The sequence below is a fragment of the Bufo gargarizans genome, chromosome 3, assembly GCF_014858855.1.
Source record: "Bufo gargarizans isolate SCDJY-AF-19 chromosome 3, ASM1485885v1, whole genome shotgun sequence".
NCBI lineage: Eukaryota > Metazoa > Chordata > Amphibia > Anura > Bufonidae > Bufo > Bufo gargarizans.
Genome location: NC_058082.1, coordinates 155862535 through 155881575, shown reverse-complemented (window position 1 = coordinate 155881575; position 19041 = coordinate 155862535).

The following is a 19041-nucleotide window of genomic DNA, read 5'->3' as shown; positions in this document are numbered from 1 at the left end:
TAGTCCCAGAGCTGCAACGAGATTTCGCCCATTATCACACACCACCAGGCCGGGCTTGAGGCTCACCGGCAGCAACCACTCGTCGGTCTGTTGTTCTATACCCCGCCACAACTCCTGTGCGGTGTGGGGCCTGTCCCCCAAACATGAGTTTCAGAATGGCCTGCTGACGTTTACCCCGGGCTGTGCTGAAGTTGGTGGTGAAGGTGTGTGGCTGACTGGATGAGCAGGTGGAAGAAGAGGAGGAGGAAGCCGAGAAGGAGGAGGTGGCAACAGGAGGCAAAGAATGTTGCCCTGCGATCCTTGGCGGCGGAAGGACGTGCGCTAAACAGCTCTCCGCCTGGGGCCCAGCTGCCACTACATTTACCCAGTGTGCAGTTAGGGAGATATAGCGTCCCTGGCCGTGCTTACTGGTCCACGTATCTGTGGTTAGGTGGACCTTGCTACAGATGGCGTTGCGCAGTGCACACTTGATTTTATCGGATACTTGGTTGTGCAGGGAAGGCACGGCTCTCTTGGAGAAGTAGTGGCGGCTGGGAACAACATACTGTGGGACAGCAAGCGACATGAGCTGTTTGAAGCTGTCTGTGTCCACCAGCCTAAATGACAGAATTTCATAGGCCAGTAGTTTAGAAATGCTGGCATTCAGGGCCAGGGATCGAGGGTAGCTAGGTGGGAATTTACGCTTTCTCTCAAATGTTTGTGAGATGGAGAGCTGAACGCTGGCGTGTGACATGATTGAGACGCTTGGTGACGGAGGTGGTGGTGGTGGTGTTGGTGGTACATCCCCTGTTTGCTGGGCGGCAGGTGCCAACGTTCCTCCAGAGGCGGAGGAAGAGGCCGAGGCGGCAGCAGCAGAAGAGGCCGAGGCGGCAGCAGCAGAAGAGGTAGCAGGGGGAGCCTGAGTGACTTCCTTGGTTTTAAGGTGTTTACTCCACTGCAGTTCATGCTTTGCATGCAGGTGCCTGGTCATGCAGGTTGTGCTCAGGTTCAGAACGTTAATGCCTCGCTTCAGGCTCTGATGGCACAGCGTGCAAACCACTCGGGTCTTGTCGTCAGCACATTGTTTGAAGAAGTGCCATGCCAGGGAACTCCTTGAAGCTGCCTTTGGGGTGCTCGGTCCCAGATGGCGGCGGTCAGTAGCAGGCAGAGTCTCTTGGCGGCGGGTGTTCTGCTTTTGCCCACTGCTCCCTCTTTTGCTACGCTGTTGGCTCGGTCTCACCACTGCCTCTTCCTCCGAACTGTGAAAGTCAGTGGCACGACCTTCATTCCATGTGGGGTCTAGGACCTCATCGTCCCCTGCATCGTCTTCCACCCAGTCTTGATCCCTGACCTCCTGTTCAGTCTGCACACTGCAGAAAGACGCAGCAGTTGGCACCTGTGTTTCGTCATCATCAGAGACATGCTGAGGTGGTATTCCCATGTCCTCATCATCAGGAAACATAAGTGGTTGTGTGTCAGTGCATTCTATGTCTTTCACCGCTGGGGAAGGGCTGGGTGGATGCCCTTGGGAAACCCTGCCAGCGGAGTCTTCAAACAGCATAAGAGACTGCTGCATAACTTGAGGCTGAGACAGTTTCCCTGGTATGCATGGGGGTGATGTGACAGACTGATGGGGTTGGTTTTCAGGCGCCATCTGTGCGCTTTCTGCAGAAGACTGGGTGGGAGATAATGTGAACGTGCTGGATCCACTGTCGGCCACCCAATTGACTAATGCCTGTACCTGCTCAGGCCTTACCATCCTTAGAACGGCATTGGGCCCCACCATATATCGCTGTAAATTCTGGCGGCTACTGGGACCTGAGGTAGTTGGTACACTAGGACGTGTGGATGTGGCAGAACGGCCACGTCCTCTCCCAGCACCAGAGGGTCCACTAACACCACCACGACCATGTCCACGTCCGCGTCCCTTACTAGATGTTTTCCTCATTGTTATGGTTCACCACAACAACAAAAATATTATTTGGCCCAATGTATTGTATTCAAATTCAGCGGGATATAAATTTGAGGCCTAGTATTTAGGCGCTGGGTGACCGGTATGGATTTAGTGACAGAATTAGACTTGGAAATGCACAGTAGCCTGTGTGTGAAGTTATTCTGAATGACCCTATGTGCACCTTGAATATTATATACCCTTTTAGGGATAGATTTCAAATAGCTCTGATATAGCAGAAACTACTAAATTATGAAATTGCTAAATTGGGAATTGTATTTCAACCCAGAACAAAAAATGTGCTTTGGCGGATACTAAATAACTTGCCCATCCACAACAGGACAGCGGTAACGACAGATTAAGGCTACTTTCACACTAGCGTTCGATCTGATCCGTTCTGAACGGATCCGATCATATTAATGCAGACGGAGGCTCTGTTCAGAACGGATCCGTCTGCATTAAAATGGCAAAAAAAAGCTAAGTGTGAAAATAGCCTCGGACGGATCCGTCCAGACTTTCAATGTAAAGTCAATGGGGGACGGATCCGCTTGAAGATTGAGCCATATTGTGGCATCTTCAAACGGATCCGTCCCCATTGACTTACATTGTAAGTCTGGACGGATCCGCACGCCTCCGCACGGCCAGGCGGACACCCGAACGCTGCAAGCAGCGTTCAGCTGTCCGCCTGTCCGTGCGGAGGCGAGCGGAGGCTGAACGCCGCCAGACTGATGCGCTCCATTCAGACTGCATCAGGGCTGGACGGAGGCGTTCGGGTCCGCTCGTGAGCCCCTTCAAACGGAGCTCACGAGCGGACAGCCGAACGCTAGTGTGAAAGCAGCCTTAGCGGGATATAAATTTGAGGCCTAGTATTTAGGCGCTGGGTGACCGGTATGGATTTAGTGACAGAATTAGACTTGGAAATGCACAGTAGCGTGTGTGTGAAGTTATTCTGAATGACCCTATGTGCACCTTGAATATTATATACTCTTTTAGGGATAGATTTCAAATAGCTCTGATATAGCAGAAACCACTAAATTATGAAATTGCTAAATTGGGAATTGTATTTCAACACTGAACAAAAAATGTGCTTTGACGGACACTAAATAACTTGCCCAGCCACAACAGTACAGCGGTAACGACAGATTTAGCGGGATATAAATTTGAGGCCTAGTATTTAGGCCCTGGGTGACCGGTATGGATTTAGTGACAGAATTAGACTGGGATATGGCCAAAAAATAACCACACTATTGCTGGTTAAATGCACTTGGTGTGACAGCTTGACCAACCACACTACTGAGGGTTAAATGCACTTGGTGACGAGCGCAGCTTGCCCCTGATGTAGTATATGGCCAAAAAATGAACAGACTATTGCTGGTTCAATGCAATTGGTGACGGGCGCAGCTTGCCCCTGATTTAGTATATGGCCAAAAAATTAACAGACTATTGCTGGTTAAATGCACTTGGTGTGACAGCTTCACCCTGATGTAGGCTTTAGCCAAAAAACAACCACACCATTGAGGGTTAAATGCACTTGGTCGCAGCTTGTGCTGGCGCACCACAAGACACAAAATGGCCGCCGATCACCCCAGAAAAAAGTGACTGACAAACGGTCTGGGCAGCCTAAAAACAGTGAGCAATTGAATTTCAGCAGCTCAATGATGCACAGCTGCAGATCGATCGATTAATCAAGTCCTTTGGAGAAGTTAATCTGCCTAATCTCTCCCTACGCTAATCAGAGCAGAGTGACGGGCGGCGCTATGTGACCCCAGCGTAAATAGAGGCTGGGTCACGTGGTGCTCTGGCCAATCACAGCCATGCCAATATTAGGCATGGCTGTGACGGCCTCTTGGGGCAAGTAGTATGACGCTTGTTGATTGGCTGCTTTGCAGCCTGTCAAAAAGCACCAAGAAAGCGACGAACACCGAACCCGAACCCGGACTTTTACGAAAATGTCCAGGTTCGGGTCCGTGTCACGGACACCCCAAAATTCGGTACGAACTATACAGTTCAAATTCGCTCATCCCTAATAGCTATCTTTAAACGGGTACCCTTTTTCATTAAGGAGAGCTCCTGATGCACCAAGGGGAGCCACAAGTCTGCTAAATACATGCTTGTGCATGGCAAGCTACACAATGCTACTATGGATTTCTGGGAAACATGCAAATTAGCTTCCATCAGCCTATGGCATAAGGTGTTAATTTGCATTTCATCATTCTAGAAACCCAAAATAATGGAATGTTGCATACATTAATAATAACATCTATGTTTTGAGTGAAAGCAAAAGCGAGAGCATATGAGACAGAAAAAACAATAGTAGCACTAAAGAGAGTTTCTCAATCCAATATAGCTATCTTTAAACGGGTACCCTTTTTCATTATTGAGAGCGCCTGATGAACCAAGGGGAGCCACAAGTCTGCTAAATACATGCTTGTGCGTGGCAAGCTTCACTATGCTACTATGGATTTCTGGGAAAGATATGCAAATTAGCTTCCAACAGCCTATGGCATAAGGTGCTAATTTGCATATCATCAATCTAGAAACCCTATATAATGGAGTGTCGCCTACATTAGTAATAAAAACTATATTTTTTAGTGAGAGCGAGTGCATATGAGAGAAAAAAACAATATCTGCACCAAAGAGAGTTTCTCATTCCAATACAGCTATCTTTAAACGGGTACCCTTTTTCATTAAGGAGAGCCCCAAGTCTGTCAAATACATGCTTGTATATGGCAAGCTTCACAATGCTACTATGGATTTCTGGGAAAGATATGCAAATTAGCTTCCAGCAGCCTATGGCATAAGGTGTTAATTTGCATATCATCATTCTAAAAACCCTATATAATGGAGTGTTGCCTACATTAGTAATAACAACTATATTTTTGAGTGAGAGTAAAAGTTAGAACATATGAGACAGAAAAAAACTATAGTTGCACTAAAGAGAGTTTCTCAATCCAATATAGCTATCTTTAAACGGGTACCCTTTTTCATTAAGGAGAGCTCCTGATGCACCAAGGGGAGCCACAAGTCTTTTAAATAAATGCTTGTGCATGGCAAGCTTCACGATGCTACTATGGATTTCTGGGAAACATGCAAATTAGCTTCCATCAGCCTATGGCATAAGGTGTTAATTTGCATTTCATCATTCTAGAAATTCAAAATAATGGATAGTTGCCTACGTTAATAATAACAACTATGTTTTGAGTGAGAGCAAAAGCGAGAGCATACGAGACAGAAAAAACTACAACTGCAGCAAAGACAGTTTATTAATCCAATATAGCTATCTTAAAAAGGGGACCCTTTTTCATTAAGGAGAGCTCCTGATGCACCAAGGGGAGCCACAAGTCTTTTAAATAAATGCTTGTGCATGGCAAGCTTCACGATGCTACTATGGATTTCTGGGAAACATGCAAATTAGCTTCCATCAGCCTATGGCATAAGGTGTTAATTTGCATTTCATAATTCTAGCAACCCAAAATAATGGATTGTTGCCTACATAAATAATAACAACTATGTTTTGAGTGAGAGGAAAAGCGAGCGCATATGAGACAAAGAAAACTATAGTTGCACTAAATAGAATTTTTTCAATCAAAAATATATCTATCTTTAAACGGGTACCCTTTTTCATTAAGGAGAGCTCCTGATGCACCCAGGGGAGCCACAAGTCTGCTAAAGACATGCTTGTGCATGACAAGCTTCATGATGCTACTTTGGATTTCTAGGAAACATGCAAATTAGCTTCCATCAGCCTATGGCATAAGGTGTTAATTTGCATTTCATCATTCTAGAAATTCAAAATAATGGATAGTTGCCTACGTTAATAATAACAACGATGTTTTGAGTGAGAGCAAATGCGAGCGCATACGAGACAGAAAAAACTACAACTGCACCAAAGACAGTTTATTCACAATGCTACTATGGATTTCTGGGAAAGATATGCAAATTAGCTTCCAGCAGCCTATGCCATAAGGTGTTAATTTGCATATCATCATTCTAAAAACCCTATATAATGGAGTGTTGCCTACATTAGTAATAACAACTATATTTCGGAGCGAGAGCATATGAAAGAAAAAAACAATATCTGCAGCAAAGAGAGTTTCGCAATCCAATATAGCTATCTTTAAACAGGTACCCTTTTTCATTAAGGAGAGCCCCAAATCTGCCAAATACATGCTTGCGCATGGCAAGTTTCACAATGCTACTATGGATTTCTGGGAAAGATATGCAAATTAGCTTCCAACAGCCTATGGCATAAGGTGTTAATTTGCATATCATCAATCTAGAAACCCTATATACTGGAGAGTCGCCTACATTAGTAATAACAACTATATTTTTGAGCGAGAGCATATGAGAGAAAAAAACAATATCTGCACCAAAGAGAGTTTCTCAATCCAATACTGCTATCTTTAACCACTTCAGCCCCGCTAGGTGAAACCCCCTTCATGACCAGAGCACTTTTTACACTTCGGCACTACACTCCTTTCACCGTTTATCGCTCGGTCATGCAACTTACCACCCAAATGAATTTTACCTCCTTTTCTTCTCACTAATGGAGCTTTCATTTGGTGGTATTTTATTGCTGCTGACATTTTTACTTTTTTTGTTATTAATCAAAATGTAACGATTTTTTTGCAAAAAAATGACATTTTTCACTTACAGCTGTAAAATTTTGCAAAAAAAACGACATCCATATATAAATTTTTCGCCAAATTTATTGTTCTACATGTCTTTGATAAAAAAAAAATGTTTGGGCAAAAAAAAAATGGTTTGGGTAAAAGTTATAGCATTTACAAACTATGGTACAAAAATGTGAATTTCCGCTTTTTGAAACAGCTCTGACTTTCTGAGCACCTGTCATGATTCCTGAGGTTCTACAATGCCCAAACAGTAGAAAACCCCCACAAATGACCCCATTTCGGAAAGTAGACACCTTAAGGTATTCGCTGATGGGCATAGTGAGTTCATAGAACTTTTTATTTTTTGTCACAAGTTAGCGGAAAATGATGATGATTTTATTTTTTTTATTTTTTCTTACAAAGTCTCATATTCCACTAACTTGCGACAAAAAATAAAAAATTCTAGGAACTCGCCATGCCCCTTACGGAATACCTTGGGGTGTCTTCTTTCCAAAATGGGGTCACTTGTGGCGTAGTTATACTGCCCTGGCAATTTAGGGGCCCAAATGTGTGAGAAGAACTTTGCAATCAAAATGTGTAAAAAATGACCGGTGAAATCCAAAAGGTGCACTTTGGAATATGTGCCCCTTTGCCCACCTTGGCAGCAAAAAAGTGTGACACATCTGGTATCGCCGTACTCAGGAGAAGTTGGGGAATGTGTTTTGGGGTGTCATTTTACATATACCCATGCTGGGTGAGAAAAATATCTTGGTCAAATGCCAACTTTGTATAAAAAAATGGGAAAAGTTGTCTTTTGCCAAGATATTTCTCTCATCCAGCATGGGTATATGTAAAATGACACCCCAAAACACATTCCCCAACTTCTCCTGAGTACGGCGATACCAGATTTGTCACACTTTTTTGCTGCCAAGGTGGGCAAAGGGGCACATATTCCAAAGTGCACCTTTCGGATTTTGCAGGGCATTTTTTACACATTTTGATTGCAAAGTTCTTCTCACACATTTGGGCCCCTAAATTGCCAGGGCAGTATAACTACCCCACAAGTGACCCCATTTTGGAAAGATGACACCCCAAGGTATACCGTGAGGGGCATGGCGAGTTCCTAGAATTTTTTATTTTTTGTCGCAAGTTAGTGGAATATGAGACTTTGTAAGGAAAAAAGAAAAAAAAAGAAAAATCATCATTTTCCGCTAACTTGTGACAAAAAATAAAAAATTCTAGGAACTCGCCGTGCCCCTCACGGAATACCTTGGGGTGTCTTCTTCCCAAAATGGGGTCACTTGTGGCGTAGTTATACTGCCCTGGCAATTTAGGGGCCCAAATGTGTAAGAAGTACCTTGCAATCAAAATGTGTAAAAAATGGCCTGCGAAATCCGAAAGGTGCCCCTTTGCCCACGTTGGCTGCAAAAAAGTGTCACACATGTGGTATCGCCGTACTCAGGAGAAGTTGGGTAATGTGTTTTGGGGGGTCATTTTACATATACCCATGCTGGGTGAGAGAAATATCTTGGCAAAAGACAACTTTTCCCATTTTTTTATACAAAGTTGGCATTTGACCAAGATATTTTTCTCACCCAGCATGGGTATATGTAAAATGACACCCCAAAACACATTCCCCAACTTCTCCTGAGTACGGCGATACCACATGTGTGACACTTTTTTGCAGCCTAGATGCGCAAAGGGGCCCAAATTCCTTTTAGGAGGGCATTTTTAGACATTTGGATCCCAGACTTCTTCTCACACTTTCGGGCCCCTAAAAAGCCAGGGCAGTATAAATACCCCACATGTGACCCCACTTTGGAAAGAAGACATCCCAAGGTATTCAATGAGGGGCATGGCGAGTTCCTAGAATTTTTTCTTTTTTTGCATAAGTTAGCGGATATTGATTATTTTTTTTTGTTTTTTTCTCACAAAGTCTCTCTTTTTCCGCTAACTTAGGACAAAAATTTCAATCTTTCATGGACTCAATATGCCCCTCACGGAATACCTTGGGGTGTCTTCTTTCCGAAATGGGGTCACATGTGGGGTATTTATACTGCCCTGGCTTTTTAGGGGCCCTAAAGCGTGAGAAGAAGTCTGGAATATAAATGTCTAAAAATGTTTACGCATTTGGATTCCGTGAGGGGTATGGTGCGTCCATGTGAGATTTATTTTTTGACACAAGTTAGTAGAATATGAGACTTAGTAAGAAAAAAACAAAAACAAACAAAAAATTTCCGCTAACTTGTGCCAAAAAAAATGTCTGAATGGAGCCTTACCAGGGGGGGGGGGGGGGTGATCAATGACAGGGGGGTGATCAATGACAGGGGGGTGATCACCCATATAGACTCCCTGATCACCCCCCTGTCACTGATCACCCCCCCTGTAAGGCTCCATTCAGACATCCGCATGATTTTTACGGATCCATGGATACATGTATCGGATCCACAAAACGCATGCGGATGTCTGAATGGAGCCTTACAGGGGGGTTATCAATGACAGGGGGTGAGCAGGGTGATCAGGGTGATCACCCCCCTGTCAATGATCACCCCTCCTGTAAGGCTCCATAAAGACATCCGCATGATTTTTTACGGATCCATGGATACATGGATCAGATCCACAAAACACATGCGGACGTCTGAATGGAGCCTTACAGGGGGGTTATCAATGACAGGGGGTGATCAGGGTGATCACCCCTCTGTCACTGATCACCCCCCCTGTAAGGCTCCATTCAGACATCCGCATGATTTTTTACGGATCCATGGATACATGGATCGGATCCACAAAATGCATGCGGACGTCTGAATGGAGCCTTACAGGGGGGTTATTAATGACAGGGGGTGATCAGGGTGATCACCCCCCTGTCACTGATCACCCCCCCTGTAAGGCACCATTCAGACATCCGCATGATTTTTTACGGTTTCATGGATACATGGATCGGATCCACAAAACGCATGCGGACGTCTGAATGGAGCCTTACAGGGGGGTTATCAATGACAGGGGGTGATCAGGGTGATCAGGGTGATCACCCCCCTGTCAATGATCACCCCTCCTGTAAGGCTCCATAAAGACATCCGCATGATTTTTTACGGATCCATGGATACATGGATCGGATCCACAAAACACATGCGGACGTCTGAATGGAGCCTTACAGGGGGGTTATCAATGACAGGGGGGTGATCAGGGTGATCACCCCCCTGTCACTGATCACCCCCCCTGTAAGGCTCCATTCAGACATCCGCATGATTTTTTACGGATCCATGGATACATGGATCGGATCCACAAAACACATGTGGACGTCTGAATGGAGCCTTACAGGGGGGTTATCAATGACAGGGGGTGATCAGGGTGATCACCCCCCTGTCACTGATCACCCCCCCTGTAAGGCTCCATTCAGACGTCCGCATGTGTTTTGTGGATCCGATCCATGTATCCATGGATCCGTAAAAATCATGCGGACGTCTGAATGGAGCCTTACAGGGGGGTGATCAATGACAGGGGGTGATCAGGGAGTGTATATGGGTGATCACCCGCCTGTCATTGATCACCCCCCTGTAAGGCTCCATTCAGACGTCCGCATGATTTTTACGGATCCATAGATACATGGATCAGATCCACAAAACACATGCGGACGTCTGAATGGAGCCTTACAGGGGGGTTATCAATGACAGGGGGGTGATCAGGGAGTGTATATGGGTGATCACCCGCCTGTCATTGATCACCCCCTGTAAGGCTCCATTCAGACGTCCGCATGTGTTTTGCGGATCCGATCCATGTATCCATGGATCCGTAAAAATCATGCGGACGTCTGAATGGAGCCTTACAGGGGGGTGATCAATGACAGGGGGGTGATCAATGACAGGGGGTGATCAGGGAGTGTATATGGGTGATCACCCGCCTGTCATTGATCACCCCCCTGTAAGGCTCCATTCAGACGTCCGTATGCTTTTTTGCGGATCCGATCCATGTATCCGTGGATCCGTAAAAATCATACGGACGTCTGAACGGAGCCTGACAGGGGGGTGATCAATGACAGGGCGGTGATCAATGACAGGGGGGTGATCAGGGAGTTTATATGGGGTGATCATGGGTGATCAGGGGTTTATAAGGGGTTGATAAGTGACGGGGGGGGTGTAGTGTAGTGTGGTGTGGTGTTTGGTGCTACTGTACTGACCTACCTGAGTCCTCTGGTGGTCGATCCTAACAAAAGGGACCACCAGAGGACCAGGTAGGAGGTATATTAGATGCTGTTATGAAAACAGCGTCTAATATACCTGTTAGGGGTTAAAAAATTCGGATCTCCAGCCTGCCAGCGAGCGATCGCCGCTGGCAGGCTGGAGATCCACTCGCTTACCTTCCGTTCCTGTGAGCGCGCGCGCCTGTGCACGCGCATTCACAGTAAATCTCGGCTCTCGCGGGGGGACGCGTATATGCGTCCACCCAGAAGAGCAGGACCGCCGGCAGGAAGCAATCCTGCGTACAGCGGTCCTGAGGTGGTTAAATGGGTACCCTTTTTCATTAAGGAGAGCCCCAAGTCTGCCAAATACATGCTTGTATATGGCAAGCTTCACAATGCTACTATGGATTTCTGGGAAAGATATGCAAATTAGCTTCCAGCAGCCTATGCCATAAGGTGTTAATTTGCATATCATCATTCTAGAAACCCTATATAATGGAGTGTTGCCTACATTAGTAATAACAACTATATTTCGAGAGAGAGAGCGAGAGCATATGAAAGAAAAAAACAATATCTGCAGCAAAGAGAGTTTCGCAATCCAATATAGCTATCTTTAAACAGGTACCCTTTTTCATTAAGGAGAGCTCCAAATCTGCCATAAACATGCTTGTGCATGACAAGATTCATGAGGCTACTATGGATTTCTGGGAAAGATATGCAAATTAGCTTCCAACAGCCTATGGCATAAGGTGTTAATTTGCATATCATCAATCTAGAAACCCTATATAATGGAGTGTTGCTTACATTAATAATAATAACAACTTTTTTTTTTTTTTTTTTTTTAACCACATCAGGTAAGTTTTTAAGCACACACAATACATCTTCTTGGTATCTTAATGACAACACCAAATCATCATTGGTTGCTTTAACTTCATCATCATGGTTATCTTTATTTTATTTCACAAGAAATCTCCATTTTTTGTATTTCCAGTACCCTTCGCTATCTAAACCACCACCATACTGCCTATCCCACCTATATATAAAGTATAGCCTTGATAACACCAGTTTCACACTTTCCTTTACCGTCCACAATTCTCTCTTAAAAACCCATAAATTCCTCGTATCCCACAGACTTTCCATCACACAAACCATAATAAACCATAATAACCTAACATTCTGTTTGCCATTTGCTCCAATACCAAACAAAGCTACTTTCCCACTCATATATGTAACACCTGTCAGTTCCTTTACCAAGCCTCCCACTCCCTTCCATACTTCTTGTGCATACTTGCATTCCCAGAACAAATGTCTCACAGTTTCACAATCCCCACAACCATCCCTTGGACACACTTCAGACCTTATTAACCCTCTTCTTCTCTGTACCTCTCTTACAGGCAACACATTTTGCAAACCCATCCATACGATATCTCTTTGTCTATTCGTAGCTCCTTTAATCGCCAATTTACCCCATACTTTCTCCGCCTCACACAACCTCAACCCCTGGATATCACATGCAATCTCTCTTTTACGCAGCAAATTCATTACATACTTCTTATTTTTAAATTCCTCCATTTTAACGCTCAACAAATCATGTTTCCTTATAAAAATCTCTATCAACCCATACCATTTTGAACACACAAAAGCAACCGGCACTCTTACATCTCTTTTCCTCCATCTCAAGCCATACAACATCCATCCTGCCATATATTTCATCATATAAGCACATTTGTTTTCCTTCCCAATCATGACCACAAAAGTTTTAATGTAACACAGACCAAAAAAAACCTCAAAATTCGGAAACTCCAATCCTCCATTCTCTCTTAACTTATACACATACTCTCTTTTCGCTTTTTCCATTCTGCTTCCCCATAAAAAGGTAAACACCAATTTCTCAATTTTTTTAAATTTTAACACATTCCCCGGATATACTCCATACACAAACCATACAATCGGCAAAATAATAGCTTTTACTATCAGAATCTTACCAGTCAAACTTAATTCTCTCAGTCTCCAGAAATTCAACTTTCTATCTATTCTTTTCCCACATTCGTCCCAACTTTCACTTCCTTTCATATTATCATTGAATAAAATCCCCAACACTTTGATAGGTCCTCTTTCCCAATTCACACCTTCCATCCTAACCTCACTGTCTCCAAAACATTTAAACGAACATTTATCCCAATTAATTTTAAATCATGATCCACCACAAAACAAATCCAAAGTCAATCTTCCTCTCCTCATTGCAGCCATATTATCATTCACAATTACAATATCATCCATATAACCTAAAACATTCACATATTTCCCTTTGCTTCCTGGTATTAACACACCTCTCATTACTTTATCCTTTCTCATCATACACATCAAAACTTCAATTACACTAATAAACAACACTGGTGACATTGGGCACCCTTGTCTCACCCCAGACTGCACACTTATCTTCTGACTTAGATTACCATTCACCAGAATCTTACTTCCCACACCCTCATACAAACTCCTCACACACCTCAAAAATTTTCCCGGATATCCCATTCTCTTTAACACTTCAAACATAAACTCATGCGCTACCCGATCAAACGCTTTCTCAAAATCTACTGATAAAAGCATACATCTCTGTTTTCTATTTACACAATCCCCAATCATATCCCTCAACAAAAACAAATTTTCAGACATACTTCTCCCTGGCACAGCACACACCTGATCTTCTTGCACCACTTTCCCAACCACTTCACGCATACGATTTGCCAACACCTTACTAAAAATTTTATAATCAGCATTCAATAAAGTGATTGGTCTCCAATTACTCAACTGCATTTTCTCACCTTTCTTATAGATCAACACAACCACCCCTTCTTTCATTGAATCACCCAGAATTCCATTCTCCCACATAAATTTGCATACATTAGTGAAATCCTCTCCCATCCATTCCCATGCTTTAACATACAACTCTACTGGTATCCCATCATTCCCTGGTGTTTTATTCCTTTTGGCTCCAAACACAACTTTTTTAATCTCACCCACAGAAATGTCCTCACACAACAACTCCTCATCTTCCTTACATAATTTCTCTTCTATACTCTTCAAAGCTTCACTCATCAAACTTTTATCTACTCCTTTTTTTGCATACAAATTTGCATAAAATTCCTCCACCTCACCCATCATTTCATCCCCGCTCACACACTCTCCCAAATTATTTAGAACCTCACACATATCATCCTTCTTTCCACATACTTTTTTAAAGAAAAATCTCGTGCATTTCTCATTCTCTTCCAAACATTCCACTTTTGACCGAAAAATTATCTCTCTCCCTTTTTTCTCAATAAACTGTTTTAGCTCTTTCCTAGTCTGTTCAACCAAGTCATCAACAACCACTCCTAATTTACTCAGTTTTCTCAACCACTCTAGCCTCATATTCAGTTCATTATATATATCCTCCTTCTTCTTGCTATTTTACATCCCCATCTTCTGAAAAAAAGTTTAATTCTACCCTTCACCCACTCCCACCATTTTAAAATATTTTCAAACCCATCCATTCTACATCTCCATTTCATATATTCAATTTTAAATGCATTCATTACCCTTTCATCATCTAATAAGCTTATATTCAGTTTCCAACAACCTTTCCCATATATATTTTTAATATTACCTTCCACACAAACCTTTAAGCATTCATGATCTGAAAAAAAGACATCCTCCTGTACATAACTTACACACTCCAAATTTTTTGAAATAAAGATAAAATCGATCCTTGATTCTACTCCCCCTCTATCAGCCTTGTTATGTGCTTGGTGGTGGTTTCCCAAAAAAAGCTGCTGCTGCATCTAAAAAAGAGAGGTCATCAATTAGTTGTTTCAATTTTTTTCCCGACACATCACGCTTTTCGCCTACAATCACACTATTAAAATCGCCTACCAGAATAGTCGGGATTCTCCCTAATAAAAACACACTCAATTTTTCCAGCAGCTCCTCTCTATCTTCTTTTTTTGTTGAACCATACACATTGATTACTTTAAATCTCCATTTTTTATACTTAATCACTACCACCAGACATCTTCCTGGCTCAACCACCGTATAGGATTCCACATGCATACTTTTATTCTTCAGCAAAATACCCACACCATCATTTCTATTTTCACTTGACCCTGACCACACAGATTCTCCATAAGACCATTCATCCTCACTTAAAGACACAGATATTCCACACTCCTGTAGACAAATAATATCTGCTCCTTGATTTTTTAAATAGTCAAAGATTACTGCCCTCCTTGGTTTGGACTTCAAAAGCCTAACATTTAAGGATAGGAGATGTAAGGCAACTCTGCCTTCCATGCCTTTAACCATCTAATGATGTATTTCCGACATCTCCACCTTGCGATCATTCGAACCCTTCTTGAAGCTGGTAGCCTGGCATACAGCCCCCAATCCCTACTCCTTCTAAAAAAAGGACCTGATTAGGAGAATCAGAAGGGAAAGTTCTGACTTCAGTATGACTGCCATCATCACTGAGGGGTGATAAAGCCATCCTGATCTTTTTTGGAAAGTTCTCCTCACTTTCCTCATCCGACCCCGATGGTCTTTTGGTGAGGTCATCTTGCACGCAAACTTGTCCACAGGGAATTCCGCTATCTTCACTGTAGAACACATCTGGGGTTGCGGACATAGGGATCTCCGTTTCCCCTTCTCCCTGAAGTCCTGTTACTTCATCGGACGGCCCATCCAAAATCATGTCCAAGGGAAAATCACTTCCTTCTTCCCCATCACATGTCTCCTCACTCTGAACTTGGTGAGGGACCTGCATCTTAGGATCCCCTAAAGGGTCTGGAGGTCTCCCTGAGGAGGGACCCTGGGAAGTGCTCCCTGGGGCTCCTCTCGCAGCATCTGAATAGGTTTTCTTACTCCTAGGGTTCAAAGGGCAGACCCTAAAGGTATGCCCAGACCTTCCACATACATTGCATACAATTGGGTTGGGACAGGATTTTGTCAAGTGCCCCTCTTGGTTGCACTTTGAGCAAATCAAATTTGTCTCTCGGCATTCCTCCACAGTGTGCCCGTAAATCTTGCACCTTCTGCAGAAGGTTGGCGCCCCTTCAAAAAACAAAAGTCCCCTATCCTTCCCGATAGAGAATGACTCCGGGGGGTATGTCATACCTCCCGCACAAGTTGGGTCTGCCTTGAATTTGACGAGGAATTTATGCTTCCCCGTCCACAAAAGGACCCGATTCATTACCTTATGAGAGTATCTGATCTCTTCACAGTACCTCTGCAAGAAGATTGAAATGGTTTCCACTGACACATAGGGATTATACATATAGACAACTAAGGGAGTTGAGTCATTATATAATAACGTGAAGGTTAAACCTTCCAAATCTGGGTTTTTTTCATTTGACCTTAGGAACAATACCAAATTATGGCATGCCTGTGCAGTATTCAAAACCAGAGTATACCTCCCCTTCCTAGGATCCTGTAGGCATAGGACATCTTCACGACATAAGTGCAGTGTTCTAAAAAGTACCTCATTAACCAGATAATCCATTATAAACTTCTGCTTCTTACCCTCCGCCACATCAATTCCAAAGCCGTTTCGGACCCGGAAATCTCCGGTCCCCGCTGTGCGTATCACGACGCCCATCTTGACTGGATGCCGTCCGACCGCTGTCCTCCGTCCGCCGTCCACTATAATAATAACAACTATATTTTGAGCGAGAGCATATGAGACAGAGAAAACAATAACTGCACCAAAGAGAGTTTCTCAATCCAATATAGCTATCTTTAAACGGGTACCCTTTTTCATTAAGGAGAGCCCCAAGTCTGCCAAATACATGCTTGTATATGGCAAGCTTCACAATGCTACTATGGATTTCTGGGAAAGATATGCAAATTAGCTTCCAACAGCCTATGGCATAAGGTGTTAATTTGCATATCATCAATCTAGAAACCCTATATAATGGAGTGTTGCCTACATTAATAATAATAATAACAACTATATTTTGAGCGAGAGCATATGAGACAGAGAAAACAATAACTGCACCAAAGAGAGTTTCTCAATCCAATATAGCTATCTTTAAACGGGTACCCTTTTTCATTAAGGAGAGCTCCTGATACACCAAAGGGAGCCCCAAATCTACCAAATACATGCTTGTGCATGGCAAGCTTCACGATGCTACTAGGGATTTCTGGGAAAGATATGCAAATTAGCTTCAAGCATCCTATGACATAAGGTGTTAATTTGCATATCATCATTCTAAAAACCCTATATAATGGAGTGTTGCATACATTAGTAATAACAACTATATTTTTGAGCGAGAGCATATGAAAGAAAAAAACAATATCTGCACCAAAGAGATTTTCTCAATCCAATACAGCTATCTTTAAACGGGTACCCTTTTTCATTATGGAGAGCCCCAAATCTGCCAAATACATTCTTGTGCATGGCAAGTTTCCCGATGCTACTATGGATTTCTGGGAAAGATATGCAAATTAGCTTCCAACAGCCTATGGCATAAGGTGTTAATTTGCATATCATCAATCTAGAAACCCTATATAATGGAGTGTTGCCTACATTAATAATAATAACAACTATATTTTGAGCGAGAGCATATGAGACAGAGAAAACAATAACTGCACCAAAGAGAGTTTCTCAATCCAATATAGCTATCTTTAAACAGGTACCCTTTTACATTAAGGAGAGCCCCAAATCTGCCAAATACATGCTTGTGCATGGCAAGTTTCACAATGCTACTATGGATTTCTGGGAAAGATATGCAAATTAGCTTCCAACAGCCTATGGCATAAGGTGTTAATTTGCATATCATCAATCTAGAAACCCTATATAATGGAGTGTTGCCTACATTAGTAATAACAACTATATTTCGAGAGAGAGCGAGAGCATATGAGACAGAGAAAACAATAACTGCACCAAAGAGAGTTTCTCAATCCAATATAGCTATCTTTAAACAGGTACCCTTTTTCATTAAGGAGAGCCCCAAATCTGCCAAATAAATTCTTGTGCATGGCAAGTTTCACGATGCTACTATGAATTTCTGGGAAAGATATGCAAATTAGCTTCCAACAGCCTATGGCATAAGGTGTTAATTTGCATATCATCAATCTAGAAACCCTATATAATGGAGTGTTGCCTACATTAATAATAATAACAACAACTATATTTTGAGCGAGAGCATATGAGACAGAAAAAACTATAGTTGCACTAAAGAGAGTTTCTCAATCCAATATAGCTATCTTTAAATGGGTACCCTTTTTCATTAAGGAGAGCTCCTAATGCACCAAGGGGAGCCACAAGTCTTTTAAATACATGCTTGTGCATGACGAGCTACACGATACTACTATGGATTTCTGGGAAACATGCAAATGAGCTTCCATCAGCCTATGGCATAAGGTGTTAATTTGCATATCATCCTTCTAGAAACCCAAAATAATGGATTGTTGCCTACATATATAATAAGAACTATGTTTTGAGTGAGAGGAAAAGCGAGAGCATATGAGACAGAAAAAACTATAGTTGCACTAAAGAGAGTATTTCAATCCAATATAGCTATCTTTAAACTGGTACCCTTTTTCATTAAGGAGAGCTCCTGATGCACCAAGGGGAGCGACAAGTCTTTTAAATAAATGCTTGTGCATGGCAAGCTTCACAATGCTACTATGGATTTCTGGGAAACATGCAAATTAGCTTCCATCAGCCTATGGCATAAGGTGTTAATTTGCATTTCATCATTCTAGAAACCCAAAATAATGAATTTTTGCCTACATTAATAATAACAACTAAGTTTTGAGTGAGAGCAAAAGCGAAAGCATATGAGACAGAAAAAACTATAGTTGCACTAATTAGAGTTTCTCAATCCAATATAGCTTTTGAACGGGTACCCTTTTTCATTAAGGAGAGCTCCTGATGCACCACGGGGAGCTACAAGTCTGCTAAATACATGCTTGTGCATGTCAAGCTTTATGGTGCTATTATGGATTTCTGGGAAAGACATGCAAATTAGCTTCCATAATCCTACATCAGAAGACATTAATTTGCATATCATTCTTCTCAAAACCCATAACAATAGAATTCTGCCTACATTAGAAATAACAACTATGTTTTGAGGGAGAGCAAGAGCAAAAGCAAATGCATATTCATATGAGACAAAGAAAACTATAGTTGCACTAATGAGAGTTTCTCAATCCAATATAGCTATCTTTAAACAGGTACCCTTTTTCATTAAGGAGAGCTCCTGATGCACCAAGGGGAGCCACAAGTCTGCTAAATACATGCTTGTGCATGGCAAGCTTTACGGTGCTACTATGGATTTCTGGGA